Source organism: Camelus ferus, chromosome 15 (genome assembly GCF_009834535.1).
Source record: "Camelus ferus isolate YT-003-E chromosome 15, BCGSAC_Cfer_1.0, whole genome shotgun sequence".
In the NCBI taxonomy this organism is placed as follows: domain Eukaryota; kingdom Metazoa; phylum Chordata; class Mammalia; order Artiodactyla; family Camelidae; genus Camelus; species Camelus ferus.
Window position 1 is genome coordinate 40,323,556 of NC_045710.1, and position 19,508 is coordinate 40,343,063.

The 19,508-nt window shown below is 36.8% G+C and overlaps 1 long non-coding RNA gene across 4 annotated transcripts in view; it reads left to right on the forward strand.

Moving 5' to 3' along the window:
* Positions 1 to 19,508, forward strand: part of LOC106730720 — a 391,898-nt gene that overhangs the window by 118,468 nt on the left and 253,922 nt on the right. For all 4 annotated transcript variants that reach the window (XR_004326333.1, XR_004326334.1, XR_004326335.1 and 1 more), the window contains exon 3: positions 19,099 to 19,171. This is a non-coding gene — a long non-coding RNA (uncharacterized LOC106730720). The remainder of the gene's footprint in view (positions 1 to 19,098; positions 19,172 to 19,508) is intronic.

The window sequence follows — 19,508 nt, forward strand, 5'->3', positions numbered from 1 at the left end:
CCAGTTCCTTTTACATGACTCTGAAATGTTTTATTTCATTTAAACTAACTCTTAACTTGTTCAATACGAATTTCAAGGCTGTTTATAGAAAAAGGAGTAAGAATGAAAGGGCTAAGCGTACCCTGATTTTCTGTGACCCAGTTGTTACCTATCCCATGTAAATGCACTGATGTTGCTTTAAGAAATCTGGTTTTCCTCAGCAGCTGGTAGAAAAATAAATGAGGGGCTAAAAGATGGTAGGGAGGAAAGAACCACAGCAGATGCTGTGGGGAAGAGGAGAAATGTAGCAGTAATTAGGCACACCAACAAGAGCCAGCATGTAGCAAGATTAGCAAAACTTTTTGAGGAAAATCCAAAAGGAAGTCTAGAATTAGCAAATGTTCAAAGGTTCTTCACTCTGTGGTGGAAATTCAAAATCCTTTCTATCTTCATTACCAACCAACAGATCACCCTTGCAGACTAAAGTATAATTTGATGAAGAGCTCGAGTGGCTTTGGGCAACTAGAATAGATGCTGCACATTCATACACTGATGCTTATGCATTTAGATCAGAAGGCTGAGCTTCAGAATACAATCTAGAACTGATTAGTTTTTTTAAAATTGAAGTTCGGTTGATTTACAATGTTGTTTTAGTTTCTGGTATACAGCATAGTGATTCAGTTATACATACATATAGTGTATATGTATTCTTTTTCATTATAGGTTATTACGAGTTACTGAATATAGTTCCCTGTGCTATACAGTAGGACCTTGTTTTTTGTTTTTTTAAAATCTATTCTGTATATCGTAGTTTGTAGCCGCTAATCCCAAACTCCCAATTTATCCACCCCCTCAACCCCAGAACTGATTTTCTTTTAACATAAATGTTACGACAAATTTATTTAGATTTCCTCTCATCTGCAAGCTAGAAGCAATGAACCCAAAGTTGCCTCTAGGGACAGATATATGAACATCAGTGCAAAGTGAACAATGACAGTCTGAGATAGTTTGATAATATGAAAGGGGACAGAAATAAAAATATAAAAAATTGCCAAAGTAACCAAGAGAAAACATACTGGCCTATTGAATGTAGGGACAGATAATTTTATGTATCAGTTATTGTTTTATATCCCAGTGTAATAGTGATAGTTTAAAGATGACCCTAAATCATCAAGAAATAGTCAAATACATTTAGCATATCTTGTTTGGGACACACCAGAACCATTTAACATTTTAGAAAGAGTTTCTATCAAACTCTTACATTAGCAAGTCTTCAGTTATCTCAAAATCTGACTTATATAGAATACTTTATTCTTGAAACTATCAGTAAGGGAAATGTTACTTCACATTTAAAACAAACAAGAAGGAGGAAGCTAAGTGAGATTCAGGCTCTAGGTTGGAGTATTAGGGACCCGAATTTCTGAGAAAATTGACTTGCAGTCTCCCTATTTAGCTGTGGCTGCACACTGGATGTCAACTGTAGGACAAAGCCAGATCTTGTAGACATTCTGTTGCCCTGACTGCCGGCACAGAGCCATCACAAGCTTCAGAACAGCCCCAAGGGACGCATATATTAAAGAAAAAGCAAGAGCCATGCTCCAAAATGACTTATTTAAAATGCAAAGGGTAACAAGAGAGCTACATTTGGGGAAAGCCCAGCTCTCAGAAACAGGAAAGTAATACCAAATCTTGGTTAAATTTGCTTACTCTTGAACTAATTAGCTGGGGATTGAATTCAGCATGAAAAGTCAGAATGTGGGTTAAGAGTGAAGGAAAATGTTATTTTTTCTCTTAGGTACCAGCTGGCACTACAGAATATAGTAGCACGCAGCACATGAGATTCAGGCAATTTGATGAAATTGCAAAATTGTGAAAAACACCATGGCTGATTGAAAAGGGGTTCCAGAGATATAATGTGGGCCAGATGCATGATAAAAGGCGTTTTTATCTTCTTTGGTGTGGGCATATTTGTCATTAAAAAAAGAAAAGAGGAATGAATAATATAGAATCCAGTAGAACATAAAATAACATGTTCCGACCACTTCTGAAATACTATTCCTACCTAGCATTGATCTGCTATTGTTTTCTTTCAAATCTCTTTTCTTGTTTTTCTAAGATGGGAGATTTGTGGGAAAATCATACATAAAAGCAGGAAGCCAAGATCTTTTGCTTTTGTTTTACTTGTGAACCTTTAAGAAGAGAACTTACAACAAAGTCATATTACCCATCCCTCACTTGTACACACCCTTGACAGAACATGTCTGCATATAACAAGATCTTCTTAACAGGCCTGTGCTAGATTTAGATTTTCACATCTAATTAGCTGTGTAAACACATTTGGAATTTAGGGAATTTTCTATGTCACAAGGGAGTGAAATTTTATTGCTTATTTTGTAAGTGGGTGTATTTTGTAGATGGGATCCCCCTCAAATCTGAAGTGTCTACACGATCTGAAATCCATGCTATTGCCTATTGTGTTCCCTTTGATTCTTACATTGTGCATTCCATGTTAATTCAGCTGCTGCTTCTGCATTCAGAAGTCTTTGCAACCAGAACCAAGGGTAGACCACCCCAGGGAGAGTCATGCTGCCCACAAAGTGCGGGGCACATTTCAGCCAAGGGCACCCAGCTCTTTAGTCCTGCCCTGCCAAAGCCCAACTATTACATAAGTTTTCCATGCCCAGATCTCTGCCAAATTTGGGCATTCTGTGAATTTCTCTTTAGCTTATTGCAGAATGAAAGGAGAGGCAGGTAAATACTGTGCCAAATCAAGAGTCAGGAGGGAACTAGAATAATTGAGTGTGGCCATCCACAGGCAGAGCTCCCACCTCTGCATCAGCTGGTTGGGAATCCATGGGGGTGTGAGTGTGGCGTGGGGGATGCAAGGGACATGATACAGGTCACTCGCAGGTGGATTTGTCTTCCATTACTGACGCCGAAGTGGCAGAGCTCATCTGATACTATTCCAGACTTGCTGCTGGGTGTTTCTAATCATGTGTTTTAATTAATGTTTTCATTGTACTTGGGCCCAGAGGCTGTTTCAACAGACCAGCATATATTTAGAAGTCTCGGAATAAATACATGTAAAACAAAGGAAAACTGACTCTGTTGGAATGATGAGAGTGATTGTTTCTAAAAGATTAAGGCTTCAGACTATTTACTGCTTGAAGTGATCCTCCGCAACAGTTTAGGCCTGTTACCTAAACACAACTTTGGGTATAACAGAGCGTGGTTTCAGAATCTTATCTGAGGTCTGGCTTTAGATGTCTACACTGTTGGTCTTGAGGCAGTTGGGGACACTGTAGAATTTATTGTGTCAACTTTGACTTAAAAAATATTAACAAAGAACTAGTGGGGATATTGGGTTGGCAGTAGTAGCAAATTTCTGAGGCAACAATTATTTGGACCAGTGTAGATCTCTTCCCACTGCTGGAGAGGTAGTTGAAATGGGCTAGTTTCTATGTCTCCTGGTACTATTTTCTCTTGAATTTTTGCTCTCCCCATTAAAGGGGACTTATATCTCTTCTGCATACATTTTAAGTCAATAGCACTTTTAGGGAATGTATTTAATTCAATTTAGGGAATGAATTTAATTCAATGTTTACAGAGCACTTCTTCAATCAAGGCAGGAGCTAGACTTTACAGAGGAATGAGATGTTTATAAATTATAGAAAATGTATTTGTAAGACACATCTTACTTCTGAATATGTACCGACTTTGAAGTAGATGAGAGAGAGCGTAGGTGAGAGATGAGAGCATTTCTTTTTGTCAAGATCCATTATTAGTTAAGTTCTCCACCTGCGATTTTCTTTGGGCCGCAGAGAGCTTGTGAAATTTACTCAAGAGCTGGAATGTTAGCAAATTTCCTGGTGAGAGTAACAAGGTCTGGTTCTGGGTGGAAGAGTGAGGTTCAGAAGTCTGTCTGGTTATCTGCCATCACTTTTTGCTTATCTTTCCTAGTAGTGGCACCCCTTTCATTCCTCTTTCTTTATCTTCAGGGGTCCAAATTCTTCAAAATGCCCTGAATTAATGGTTCTTGACCATGGTTGCAAAGATAATTGAAAAAATACACATCTGGGCCTCATGCTTAAACCATTGAGAAGTGCTGCAGTGATTCTGTTGAGGAGCTGGGATTGAGACCACAGTGCCCTTTGCCCACCATTAGCAATTCTCCTCTACATGCCATTTGGCAAGCTTACCCTTGTTCCTTGCTTTAAGAAGCCACCAGTGCTAAGATATATTATATGTTTAGTAACGGCTTTTTGATTAAAAAATAACAAGAAAAAAATCACTACATTAAAAGCACACCTTAATTTGAGATCATGATTTGGTTACAGAAATATTAAAATATGAAAATCATATAAATCTTAGAAAAAAGAGAATATGGTTCTTAATACTACATTGACTGAGACCAAAACTTTACCTATAATTTTTTGAGGGCTATTTGCATTGTGAAAGAGTGTGCTCATTAAAACAATGTATTACAAATGTTGTATTTTTAATGATAAACCTTCAAATTAGATTCTAGGCTTCTTAATCATTGCAATATTGACATTTTGGACTGGACAGTACTTTGTTGTGGGGGCTGTCCTGTGCATTGTAGAATGTTTAGCGGCATCTCTGGCCTCTGCTAACCTGTAGCCAATAGCACTCTGTCTTCCAGTTGTGACAACCAGAAATGTCTTCCAGACATTGCCAAGTTGAGATCCATCAGGCTAATGAAGTAGACATTTTGGGAGCAGCAGCTTGTATCAGTTAGTGTTCAGTTGCAGAGAACAGGCCCTACTCTAGCTGGCTTAAGCTGAAATGTATTAATGACAGGGTATTCAATGGTCTATAGAATTGGTCTGTGGGTAGAAGAAACAGAATCAGGCTGGTGAGCTTCCAGAAACAAATCCCAAAGCCACACCACAACTGACTCATCGAAGAAACTTCTGTATTTGCCTCAATCTGGACGCTGCCTGTCAAATGAAGAAGCTGTGGTCAGGAAGCCACTTTTGCTAAACTGGGGAGTCAACACTTCATCTGCAGCAGCAGAACGATACCTCGTGTCCAGTCCCTCTCCTTGCTTTACTAAGTGTGAATTCATGTTCTGGAAATGAATCTAATAGCGGAGCCTACATCATACCCAGAACCCAGTGTGGAAAAAGGCAGTTTTTAGTTTACCAGCCTATATAATACACAGGAAGTCATTGCTGAAGGAGGTTGGAATAGATGTTGAATGAGCTCATCTCTAGTGTCTTCCTCAGGGTTCTTCCCAGAGATCCTTAACTCACACCAGAAGTTTACCATCTATCTAGGTAATGGAGGTTGTAATTGAGGTTGGCCCAAGTGTTTTCTTGACTCCCTATTTGCACTTTCTATATTGCGTTAATTTTCTTCTTTCTTTTACTCCATTCCCCTTCCTATTTTCTATTTGATTACCATTCGTTTCATATCTCTTCCCTTTCTCTGACCCTAAACTATAGATTTTCTGAGAACTTGAAATGTATATATTTCATACTTGGCTTTGTCAGTAGACATGGCATGTGAAAAGTCTTTGTTAATGATATGTGAGCTGAGGCCTAGGATTTCAACTAATACCATATGTATCTCCATTTCACTGAAGACACTGTTGGAATAGATATTTTGAGGGCAGAGGCTTGTATTTTTGAATTGCATTTTCTCCATCTAGAAGAATAAAGCACCAATTAATATGAACAATCACATTGATTTGAAGTAAATATTGATAAGTAGCCTTAAGTCCAAGTGGGTGAAAATCAAGTGATACTTTCTGTCTCTTTTGCAATTAAAAAAAAAAAATGACTTCTTATGGCTGGGCGTAATAAGTGATTGCTTACCTGATATAATGTGTTTTTCTTCTGGTTTGTTGCTAAAATTTCCTAACTATAAATTTAGTTTAAGCTATAGGGACTTTGACCCAAGTTAAAATTCAGGCCTCTCCTTGGGAGAGGTAAAAATATCACAAGTCATTTATTCTTTGGTGTAGGGTTGCCATATAAAATATAGGACAACCCCAGTTAAATCTGAATTTCAAATAAACAGTGAATAATTTTAGTATAAGTATGTCTCAAATGTCGCATGAAAAAAAATGTTCATTGTTTATCTGAAATTCAAATTTAACTGAATGTCCTGTATTTTTCTTTGCTAAGTCTGGTGTGAATGAGCTGATCAAGTTATTTCTTGTGAATACATTTCCTGAGATGGACAGGGATGAAGCAAACATGAGGGTAATGGACTCCTGAGAGGAATAAAGATGAGCAAGTAGGGCTCCACACAAAAAGGAAGAGGGACAACTAAAGACAAACAGGCACTAAATTGGTCCTGTTTATCACTGACCATTCCCTAGGCATGCAGATAAAGTCCTGACGTGAGGATAAAGCTCTCTTCCTTCCCTGCAAATGTAGCCACTTTGCTAAAGCATTTGGATCTGGTCCCAATGCAACATTCCATTGCCCAAGCTGGACAAGTCAAACTTCGAGGTAAATGGAAGAGATGAGCAGTGCAGGCACTGGATACCTTGGAGCCTTGTAATCTCGCTTGCATAACCTCCAGATTGCATGGTTCTTGGCTTCAGTGCAGCTGGGCACAATTTCAATGCACATCTATGGAGACCATGTCACAACAACAAAACAAACCAATGTAGCTGCGAGTTACATTAACAGCTTGAAAAAACAAGTCAACAGACTTGAAGACTGCTCTGAGAGCCCCTCCCAGGGAGTCAGACTTTGGCAGAAAGGCAGTTACTATGCCTTCTTTTTGACATTTTTTCAGCTAAGATTATTCTATATGATCTGCAGCTTATTCCTTTCAAAGACTTTTTGTTTGTTTGTTTTGTCAGAACCCTTATTTGCTTTGTTGTTGTTGGGCACTACATCTTCCCTAGGTGCAGTGTCCTGTATTGCATGCAAGTGTCTAAGATGGTTTCCCTGCTACAGATGTCACACCCATGAATGGTACATCCTTTCTTAAGCTGTTACACTGCTGTGAGTCAAAAGTACATTGGGACAGATTTTCAAAATTTTCTGGTACTTCGTTCTTTGCCTTGTTGCAAATTGGTAGTCAGGATGAGTTTATACACCTTGTAGCAATATCTCATATGACAGTTTTGAAGTAATTTGTTAGAGACATTTTTCTCCTTACAAAGAGTAAACTAGTCCATGTAAATTAAGATTGGTAGAACCTTCCCCATTACTGAACTAAGAACAGACTGGCTTCTTAATGTTAGTGGATCAAGCCCAGGAATACATGTGGATTGGAGTCTTGCCAATATCAGGAAACTCCTGTGCTCATATATATTTTATTTCTGATTTTTATGAATGGTTTGATTTACAGGCCACTAACATTGGGATGTGTGGGTGAACACACTGTGACGAAGCTGGTGAAGGAAAATTAAACATTTTGGAAGGGATCTTAGCTGTTCAATGTAATTTCTTTTAAAAAATGTAAGGTATACTTTATTTTACATCTTGAATTTTTTCATCTGATTTGTATTATTATTGGATAATCATATTTTACCTCAAAAATTTAGCTCCCTACACATACAGTACATTATAACAACTCTGATTTTTGCCTTGTTTTGAAACTGTAAACTTATGTTTGTAAGAGAACAACAACAAACACAGCAAAGGAATCTTCATTTTCCTTATTTTTCTTTGGTTGTCTTTTTTTAACCAAGTCTCTTCTGACTCATATCCTGGGCTATCTTTATTTGTGCATGTTTCCAATTTTTTTTTTCATTTTCAGTATTTTCCCTAGTTCTTTTTGCTATTATTCATTCCCCAATTTCTATTTCCACATATCCTCCCTTTTCTGCACCATCTCTTCCTGTTTCTCTGTATTGTTGTAAAGAGATACAACCTTCTTTGCTCTTTTTTTCACAGAACTTTTATGAAGTTCTGCTCCAAGCCCCCTTAAACTATACGAGACAGATTGCCTTAACTCAAGGGAACACTCGAGTGAGAAGCCTGGATGGACTTGGAGTTGCAGATGTCTAAGGTGATGGGTTATGATCTCTCTTAGGTCCATTCCACCCTTAAGATGCTACAATTTCATGAAGAGATACTCTTGGGATTTTTGGATCAGGTAAACTATTTTTGGGTATTTAGATTCTCCATCAAATAGTTTGAAATTAAGTTACGGTAAGCTGGAAAACAGACAAACAAAATAATTTCTAAGCCATAAAAAATTTAGCTCTTTTCAGAGTGGCAAAAAAATCAGTATTATCAGATAGTCAGAAATCCTTATAATATCTGAGAAGAGATTAATTCTCAGAAGAGAGAGTAACTGTGGAGAGATTAACACCTAGTTCAGTTAACAGGTCTTTTTCGGGCACACCTTGGCTTTCCCCAACTATATGGTAACTTTAAACTCTTCCAGGGGAACTAGAAGTCATAGATATCTAAAGTACTCCATGCCCTCCCCTGGAATTCCTGTGGTGAGGGCTTTATTCAGGGTGAGAAAGCTGCTTCCTCTATGGAATGGTGCCCAATATGGGAGCCATTGAAAAGGGAGACCATGGAGTTGTATGTCACAAGTGAGAAGTGTAGATTCAAATCTTATTTTGTTGAGGCCTTTCATTTGTTCATTTGTTTCATAGTGCACCTGCTCTGTTCTAGGCACATTGTTAAACAATGATGAACAATGGTGAGAAAATCCAGGCATGGGAGCACCCACCCTCATAGAGTTTAGAGTCCAGTGGGGAAGACAGACAGTAATGACATAATCACACAAATACATTTAAAATGGTATCAGTAATAAGAGTTTAAAAAGGGAAGTACATGGAGCTATTAGAGCATAAAATAGGTAGGTTTGACATAGTTGTGACATGGGAGGAGAGTTGAAGGAAAAAGAGAAGTTACTTGGTTGAAGAGTGAGGTGAACAGTTCCCTAGAGATAGTGGCCAAGCCCCAAAGATCTGTGACAGGAAGGACAAGGAGTGAGAGGGTCAGTGAAGCTGTGAGTGAGGATGAGGCAGCAGGAGGGAGCAATAGGAAGATGGGCAGCAGACCCTCAAAGGCCGTGTTATGTATGATTTTCATCTTTAATCCTAAGAACAATGGGAAGTCATCAAAATACTTTGGTGGGAGAGGTAATCAGACTTACATGTCAAAAATACTTAGTTTGGTATATAATAAGCATCCTGTGAACTAAGGGGAATTTAAACATTTGAAACTGAGATTTTTAAAATTATATAATGTAAGAACACTTAACATGAGATCTATCCTTTTAACAAATTTTAAGTTTACAATACACTGTTGTTGACTAGAGACACAAATATTGTACAGCAGATCTCTAGAACTTATTCATCTTACTTACTTAACTAAAACTTCATGAATGTTGATTAATAACTTCCCATTTCCTCCTTTCCTCAGCCCCTGGTAACCACCATTCTACTCTTTGATTTTATGAATTTGACTATTTTATATATGTCATATGAGTCACGCAGTGTTTGTCTTTCTATGTGTGGCTTTTTCATTTAGCATAATGTCTTCAAGGTCCATCATGTTGTCAAATATTGCAGAATTTTCTTTTCTTTTTTTTTAAAGGCTGAATAGTATTCCATTGTATGTATACACCACATTTTAAAAATGCAGTCTTTTGTCAATGGACATTTAAGTTACTTCTGCTTCTTTGTTATTGTGAATAGTGTTGCAATGAATATGAGTTCTAATACCTCTTTGAGATCCTAAATTCTTTTGGACATATACCAAGAAGCCGGATTGCTGAATCACATGGTAGTTCTATTTTTAATTTTTTGAGGAACTTTCATAATATTTTCCATAGCAGCTGCACCATTTTGCATTCCCACCAGTAGTGTTCAAGTGTTCCAGTTTCCCTATATCCTTGCCAATGCTTATTGTCTTTTGTTTTTTTCTTAATAGTCATTCTGTCAGGTATGAGATGATATCTCATTGTGATTTTGATTTGCATTTCCCTAATGATCAGTGATGATGAGCATTTTTTCCATATACCTGTTGGCCATTTGTGTATCTTTGAAGAAATGTCTATTCAAATCTTTAGCCCATTTTGGAAATCAGGTTATTAGTTTTTGTTTTGGTTTTGGTTTTGGTTATTGAATTGTAGGAGTTGCTTATGTATTTTGGAGATTAACTCTTTATCAAATATTTGATTTGCAAATATTTGTTTTTTCTATTTCTGTAAAAAAAATCTTTGGAATTTTGACAGGGATTGCACTGAATCTGTAGATCACTTTGGGTACAGACATTTTAACAATATTAAGGCTTCCAGTCCATGAACACAAGATGTCTTTCCACTGTTTTGTCTTGTTTAATTTTCTTCCTCAATGGGTTGTAGTTTTCAGTATATAAATCGTTGATCTCCTTAGTTAAGTTTACTCCTAAGTATTTTATTTGTTTTGGTGCTATTATAAATTTGATTGTTTTCCTAATTTCCTTTCCAGCTAGTTCATTTTTAGTGTATAAAAATAAAACCGATTTCATATGTTGATTTTTGTATCCTGCATTTTTACTGAACTATTTTATTAGTTGTAACAGCTTTTTAAAAATGGGATCTGGGGTTTTCTGTATGTAAGATCATGTTATCTGCAAACAGGGATAATTTTGCTTCTTCCTTCCCAATTTGGATGTCTTTTATATCTTTTTCTTGTCTAATTGCTCTTGGACTTCTAGTACCATGTTGAAATAGAAGTGGTGAGAGTGGGCGTCCTTACCTTATTCTTGATTTTAGAGGAAAAAAATTTTCAGTTTTTCACCATTGAGTATGATGTTAGCTATGGGCTTTTCATATATGGTCTTTATTACGTTAGGTATTTTCCTTCTATTCCTAGTTTGTTGAGAGTTTTTATTATGTAAGAATGTTGAATGTTGTGAAATACTTTTTCAGCATCTGTTGAGACAGTCATGAGATTTTTATTCTTTATTCTATTGATATGGTGTATCACATTAATTGATTTTCATATATTGAACCATTCTTTTATCCCAGGGATAAATCCCACTTGGTCATGTTGTATCAACCTTTTAATATGCTGTTGGATTCGATTTGCTAGAATTTCTCTGAGGATTTTTGCATCTTATATTCATCAGGGATATCAGCCTGTAATTTTCTTTTCTTGTGTCTTTGTCTGGTTTTGGTATCTGGTAATGCTTGAGCGATATCGTCAAAGGGTTAATTTAAGTTTTGCCTCACCACCTGGGTGGCTGTGTACCTTGGACAGATCTTTCGTTTTCTCTGTGGCCCACCTATTACATCTGTATAATGTCCTAATCATACTTTCTGGGGTGGTTGTGAGGCTCAGTTGAAGTAATGGCTGTGAAAACACATTGAGAATGCAGATTGCTAAGAAAGTTAACATAAATACTGTAATTTTTAAGAACTGTGAGTAGTCATTACAGAAAAAAGTCATAAGGAGGTAGCAGTCTTTGCTATGAATTACATAGTGTTGTATTATATTTTTACTTAAATGGATTTAGTATAGAGTTATTCCCAAAACAGTAAAATGGTTGCTAAGTGATGATAGAGAATGTAATAATGAAAGTTTCTTCTTTCTCCTATTCAGGGTGGACTTGCAAATAATTTAGGTACTATGTGTAAATAAAACAAAATATTTTGATCTCACCTTTTGATTTTGCTGTTTTGATCTTGCCATTTTGACTCCATTGTATTGACATCAAGGACATTTTGGCCCTTCAATCTACTCTTTAATCTGCCACTTAGTGAAAAGTGTGATAGCTATATTTATGGAGTGATTTTTAGGTGCTGGGCTCTTTTCTAGGTGCTTTACATGTATTTTCTCTTATAATATAGCAATTTGATAAGGTATGCACTATTATAATTCTGATTTTATAAATTAGAAAACAGAGACAGGTAGTCAGGTGAAGCAACTTGATCTAGGTAGTTCAGTCAATGATGTGGATAGTTGGTTTATGGAATACAAAAGTGATTGGAAGTATACAAACCATACAACTGGCCAATCCTTAATGATAGGGCAATCCTGGATTATCTGAAAGAAATTACTCATAATATTATCGTAAACCAACAATTATCTTTAATTAAGATCATAATGAATATTACAGATAGAGAATAAGAAATAACAACGACAATTATTAAAATTTCACATGATAAAATGTGTCATTTTTCCAAACTTAACAGAAAAATAAAGTATTATTGACAAAATTTAGACTGCAGAATTTTACTTGGTATGAAAAGATGGTCACAAAAAGAAAATTCAAAATGGCTGAAGATATAATCAGTAACATTTGATATAGATGAAAACCTCATAAATGACAAAATCTTCATTGTAAAATATACCCCCAAATGAATTGATACTGATGAAAATAGTTTAGTAAAAATAAAGTAGAAAAATTCAAAATACTATAAGTGTATATAGAAACTTTATCAAAGAATTATAATAATTTAGTGAAATTTACTTCAGCATATCTTTCTCCATAAAAATGTGGTCAAACTAGTACTATAAAATTGTTTTAGACTTGTTTTTGAATTTTTAGATATATCTTATCAGCATCCATTTTGAGGTCCTATTCACCACAGGTACCTTACTAAATTAAGATACTGTACTTGGTATGCTTAATTTTTAAATTCAAATCAAATTTTTACTTTATCTTATTTAGAAAATGAGTGAAAAGATGCTACTTGGAAAAGAAGGTAAAAAGAGGTTGATCTTTCACATTTAATCAAGAAATAACCCTTTTATTTCTGCCTGTAAATAATGTGAATACTTGTTTATTATTGCTACTGGCTAGTCACATTATAGTCACCTAACAAATTCTGTTGGGTTATAATTATTCAATTAAATTGTTTTGTAAATTGATAGTGAATTTAATTTGTTATGTTTGACAATGATTTGTAATTTGACACTTCGGAGAATTCTGATCAACTTAAAAGTATGAGGTAAGTATTTGACAAAGATGTCATCTCGTATTTTTGACTATTAAAAATATTTCAGATTCTGTTTCAAAAAGGGCTCACTTGAAGTTATAGTTAATTTCCCATTGGTAAAATATGTAGTAACTATTGGAATCTTTTATTTATACTTAGTGGAAAGTAACCCCATTTACAATGTGCAATGGATTATTCAATAACCAAGCCTAATTTCCACTAATAAATATGAGAAATGGAACAAGTTATGAATGATGACCAAAGTACAGATGCTGAGTCGTTAGCTTAAAAAAGCAACCTTCCAGAGAAAAAAATCCAAGTTCTTGAAAAATATTAAAATAAGAGCATACCTGTGGTTCTTAAACTGGATGCAATCTTACATTAATTAGCTTTAAAAACTAGCTAGTGAAATGAAATTCAATGCATCATTGGAAAGGACAGCTTGAAATTTTTAGATGTTGAATTATTCTACTCTTTTAGATCAATAGTTTCAATACCTACTGTAAAAGAAGAAAAATCTAAATTCTGTATATAGAATGAAATTCTTTATTTTAAGCTCTTGGAAATCTGTTTGCAAATCAAATTAACCTCATGCATGTTGTTTATGGTTGTGTATATTAAGCCTAGTCAGCACAGTATTGTGGTTAAGAGCACAGCCTTTGGAGCCTGACAGCTTAGGTATAAATCCTTGCTTTCTCATTTATTAGCTATAGAACTTGTGAACAACTGGAAAAATTAATTTCTTCCAGTATGGTTTCCTCACTTCTAAAATGGGGATAATCATAGTCCTACTTCATAGGATTGTTGTCAGGATTAGATTGTTAATGCATCTAAAAAGTTATACCTGTTGTTACTTTTATTTTTATTATTATTATTTTATTAGTTACAGGAGAAAAATTTCTGGCCTATTACAAATAGCCTTCTCAATTTCATATATGTTTGGTGTTTGGAGAATATTCTTTTCTACCTAAATTGTTCTTAATCTCTATATCTATGTTCTTCCTGAAGCCCTCCTAGTCAGCTGTGTGCTCTGTGTGGTTATTAAGATTATAGATAAAATGTAGCATACTATTATATTGTGATAGGAATCTAATATTGTAGATATTAAAACAGTGGGAACACAAGAGGATAAAACTAATTCTGAGAAGATACTTGTAACTATATGACCTTAGTAAAGTACTTTCTCTCACATCTTGGCTTGCTTAAAATTTAAGTCATATAAAATGCTGGCATTGGATTAAATCTCTAATTTCCTTCCTGGGCTTCAGATTTATAATACTCTTTCTTCCGCCTGAAACGCTCTCTTACATAGCTGGTCCCACTTTAATGATGTCATGTATCTTTGGATACCTGTAGGATGGACCAGTGTAAAGTGGATCTCTGTTTTTAACCCACTCAGGGTTGTCAGTGGAAGCCAAAGTATAAGGAGTAAAGGCATCCAGAAGTGAAGTGAATTTGCAATATTATGTGTAATAGTAATATGGAGGCAGTGCTGAATGACAAACTGCCTTGATGAAAAGAGGGGGCCACCCAAACTCCTGCGTGCTTAACATTAATAAGGCATTTTTTACCATCTTACTGAGCTGAAGTTTCTTAGGCAACAAATTCCAGACAGAAGCTGCTGGGAATTTTTACCCTTAGCCTTCCTCTTCACTACTCTGTCCTCTCTCCATTTATAAAAAGCTACTGCTTAAAGGGCTATTTGTTACCAGTGTTGAATGTCACCACCATCAAGGACCCACCATTTTCAAGGTACTCTTCTGTGCATCGAGTAAATATTTGCCAATGTTCTAAATGCCAGGGCCTCTTGAGAACTTAAGAGGAATGTTGCATAGGCAGGGAGGAGGGCGGGCAGAATAATTCCTGGCCCTGAAGCTGTGCAGCAAGTTTTGGAGGTTTAGGCTGAATATCTTTAAAAAAATATATACCACATCACTACTGCTTTAACTGTTATGTGTTGGCGGCTACATCTTACTCAAGCTGCCTTGAAATATTCTTCCATGTTGACACTTTGGAGGAGAGCAAGAATTCTTTTCTCCTTCAGGTTTTGATCTGTGTTTGAAAAGGAAATCATTGAAATGTAGTTCTGCGAGGGCACGACAAGGCAAGCCATCTACCTCACAATGAGGGCTCAGCAAGTTGCTTCGTGTTTCCTATTCAGAGCTGTCTCCTCTGTCAGCTCTTTTGAAGCACCTATAAAACAAAATTGGCTCATTAACTCTGAAGGAGTAAGTGAAGTTGGCAGTTGCACCTATTCAGATAGGTTTTCCTTTTTAGATGTTTGCGCTCCAGAAAAAAGAACAGTCAGAAGATGAATGCCTCATTACAGGTGGCTGCTCATGGCCTTCCTTTTGGGGTGAGTGAGGTCAGTCAGGGTCAGGGGATGTGGGCATTCTGCTCTAGATCTAGCACTAAACTGGCCCATGAGGCCATTGCCATGGTGAGAAGATAGGATAGCCTTGTCACTGTCATTTCATTCAGGAAGTTTGCATATAAGGATAAAGATTGACTGTCTGGTGTTCCTTTCTAAACAATCAAGAACGATTCTTCATGACTCTTCCCACGTGGACACAGACTTGTCTTAGTTGTGCCATCTTGCTGACAGGGATAAGCAATAGCTCTGGCCTATGGACCAGCTCTTCTCATTCATAGATTCTCTTCTTTCAAAAAGTTTTCACTGCAGATTTGGGTCCTTTTCTGAACCTACATCACCCACATTTTAATGAGCAGAGATGGATGCCAAGCTACATAAGAGATGGTTTTAACTCTCACAGTCTTACAGTCAGCAAATGAGGTAACATGTGATGATGTTCAGTAAATCACCATGCAAATGTGAGGCAATTTGAGACAGTCCTTGAAAGAAAGATGGAAAACTCTTCTACGGTTTCTGGTTATGGAATAGTTTGAGCAAAGTTACAGAGGTGTTCATAATCAGTGGACAATCTTTTTGGTCCTTATTTTGTTTAGCCGAAACAATATTTGACACTGTTGATCCTTTGCTTCCTCTTGAAGAGTTCTCTTAGCTTCATGACATCACATCCCACTGGGTTTCTCCCTGCTTTTCTGACAGCCTTTTTCAGTCTCGCCCCCAAGTTTCTATGACCATATGTATGCTGAGGATGCCTCACCTGTGCCTCTAGCCAGACTGCCCTCTTGAAGGTCAGACCTATATATCTGCCTTCTGTTCACACCAATGCGTACTTAAATACCTTGAGTCTAGCATGTCTGAAACTGAACTCCTTATCTCTCTCCCCAGTTCTGCATCTTCCTCAGTGTTTTCTACTACAGTAAATAATGTATATCTAGTTATTTAAGTCAGAAACATGGTATAATCTTTGACTCCTCTCTCCTTAACACCCTCCATATGATAAACCATCATGCCCTTTATATTAGAGCTCCTTAATATCTCCTGAATCTGTCCAGGTCTCTCTGTCTCCATTGTCACCTCCTTGTGTCAGCTCTCCATCACCTTTTGCTTGGATGACTACAGTAGCCATCTGCCTTCAGCCTTTTCTTCAGCTAATTCTCTACATTGTAGCCAGAGGAATCTTTCTAAAGCACAAATGTGATCATGTTTCTTCTTACCTTAAAACCTTCTAATAGCTCCCCAGATCCCTAAGTTAGGCTACTCACCCTTCAGCCTTTTTGAAGTACTCTTGCAGTTTATAGATTTACCAGGTGAGTTTTCTCATCTCCAGGACTTTGTGCACACTGTTCCCTATCTAGCACGCTCTCCCTCTGATCTCAGCTGGGAAATCACTGTTCATACTGTATTTTAATGGCCTGTTTACTTGTCTATGTCCTTTTATGTTGGTCAAGACCTCTTATAGAGTCTGGAACATTTTAGATATTGAGTAGATACTTTGCAAATGTATGAGTTAGTGGTAATGCATGAGGTGTCTGTAAGGGCATCAGATCACTGAGCTTGACTGGAATGTAAGATATATGAAGGACAGGAGTGAAATATATGAGGAATGTTTGAGTGTTTTACGTTGGGTTCCTTGAACACAAATTCTGAGATAAAGATTCCAGTGAAGGAAGTTTACCGGGGAATGTTCTTGGGGTCAACTCTTGTGAGGGAATTAGGGAGGAAAGTTATGGCAGTGGGAGAATTTGAACTGAAATGAAGTTTAAACAGAGTCCTCAGCAAATCCCATGTGGCACATAGAAGCTAGCATAATCCTACAAAGTTGTCCTGAATTAAAACATGGGAGCTGGACCTTTGTGTTCTAGTAGCAGTCATTGGATGTGGGCTGCCTCTGAGAGAGGGAAAAACTTGGACCAAACAGGTCCTTTTGGCCAAGAGCAATTTCTGGAGAGGAATTAAACTATGACCTGTCAGAAGCCAACACTGATGGAATCAGGGGGAATAAGCCTTGGTACTAAAGGGGGATCTGGGTGGCACACTATAGCATCCATGACACTAGGCCTAGTTCATCCCAGACTAAGGGTTAGATTGGATAAAAGGTGGAGAAATTGGAGACAAAGAGGGCAGTGGGAAACTTTTTAAACAGTCTAGATGAGGAAATAAAGGCCTGAGTAAGGGTGGTGGCAGTGGAAATGGAAAAGGCAGATAGTTAGTTGCAAGAGATATGACAGGCTCTGGTGGCTGATTAAATTATATATATATATATATATATATATATATATATATATATATATATATATATATATATATGAAGAGGGGGCCTCAAAGTTGATTCTGAGGTTTTGAACCTGGCTGAGATGTAAGAATGATGGTGCTGGTAATGGAAATATTAGAAGAATGTAGTCCTAAACTTACATATATAAAGAATATAGTCTTGGTGGCAGATTTGTTGAATTTGCAGTATGGCAGCCACTCCAGTAGAAGTGGCCTACAGGTGTCTGGGCAATTTTGGGGGAGGATAAAATCTCATAAATAGAGTTATATAATGGTATGAGAATGGTCATGCAGCAGTATAAGTATTAAATATATAAAGAGTTAGTGCTAAGGGAGTTCAGAGAAGGGAGAAATGGTGGCCAAGAAGTCTTCATGGAGTGGGGTCTAGATGGAGGTATGGGATCTGTGATGGGGAAGGAGAGGTAGGGAGGGAGCAATGTTGACATTCCAAGTGGGGGGACAATTGTTTTAGAAGAGGCAGTGATGTAGGTATACACATCACATGTTCAGCGGACCAGGAGAAGATCAATTTGGCTAGAAGAGAGAATTCATTGAAGGAAATATTGATTTAAATAGTTGGAAAATTGATTGTGGAGGGACTTGAATGACAGGACAAATAACTGAAGGGTTAGAGGAGTTCAGGAGATATCTTATAAAACTGCCTCTTTTTCTGAAGTTTGATCCTACCTGCCACCTGAATGTGGGCCCCCATTAACCCAAAGAACTAGAACTCTCCACTCGAAAGACTCTCTGCTTTTTACAAGTGGCTCTGATGTGAAGTCTGTTGATTGTTGACATTCTTTTTTGTGGTGATTATATGAAGACACATTAAAGGAAAGTCCAGTCTGCACGTGTTTCTGAGATTTTTATATTCAGTCTTTGCTTAGCTTTCATGAGGCATGAAGAATCTATGGCCTAACTGGTCAGCTGGTTTACTGGCTCACCCTGTAAAGTAAATATTGTGTATCTGCAAGTGGAAAAGTCAGTACGTGTAATCTAGCTGCCTAGTCACGCCTGCCCAAACACTGTTGAAAACTTTGACCAAGGGCTATAAAATTGTCAAGAACTACAGCTCAAGCTTGCTTCCACACCAAATAGCTCGTTATTGAAGCTATTAAGAAGATAACAGGGCATGCATTTAACTTGCTAAGATCCCTTTTTTGCTACAGAAGCATCTGGTAGAGCTAGACAGCTTTATGTTACATAATTTTTTATTTCTTGTTTTTTATTTATCCTCAACTTCAATTTATTTGACATCAAAATTTACCCCACCCTTCTTTAAGCACACTCATATAACATAAAGTGTATCTTGCTATCAATGCAGTGACTTCAAAATGGAATCTTCAGATTGGCCCACAGACTATTAAAAAAAAATTTCTTTGGTGTCTTTTAGCAGATGTTTGATTTTAACCCTCCTCCAAGGTAATCATGGGCTGCTATGAGACTTCCCCACTGCCATTTTGTGACATTCACAGCATCGCTTCTTTTCTTTTCTTTCGTTTTTGCACAATTTTATCACAGAGTGTTTAAAACATCTCTTGGGAAAAGGATGAGAATTTCTGCTGAAGGGTCTAAACTTTTTTTTTTTTTTTGAACAGGAGGAAGTGAATGATATGTACTGAAGCCCCCATGGTTACTTTTGGAATGGTGTGCTACTTAGGACCCGTGTTGGTGAGTATGCACTTGATGTGCAAACAGTTACTTCTGTTAAGGTAAAGTGGCCCAAGCGTGTCTGTAGCTTTCTGCACAGTTAAGCTGCATGAGCTTTCATTCAACAGAAGAAAACATGTTAAATCTTGATAAATTGGAAAAAAAAAAACCTGAGCATGTTATTAAGTTGCAACTGATATTCAACAGCTCTACCTAAATCTCTAAGAAGCAAACAAGGAGTATTTACTCTTTTATTCATTGTTCAACTTTGCACAATTGCTTTTATGCTTCAGTGCATAGAAATGCTTACTGCTTATAAAGGTTTTTTTATACTTATATTTTACATTTAACTGACCTT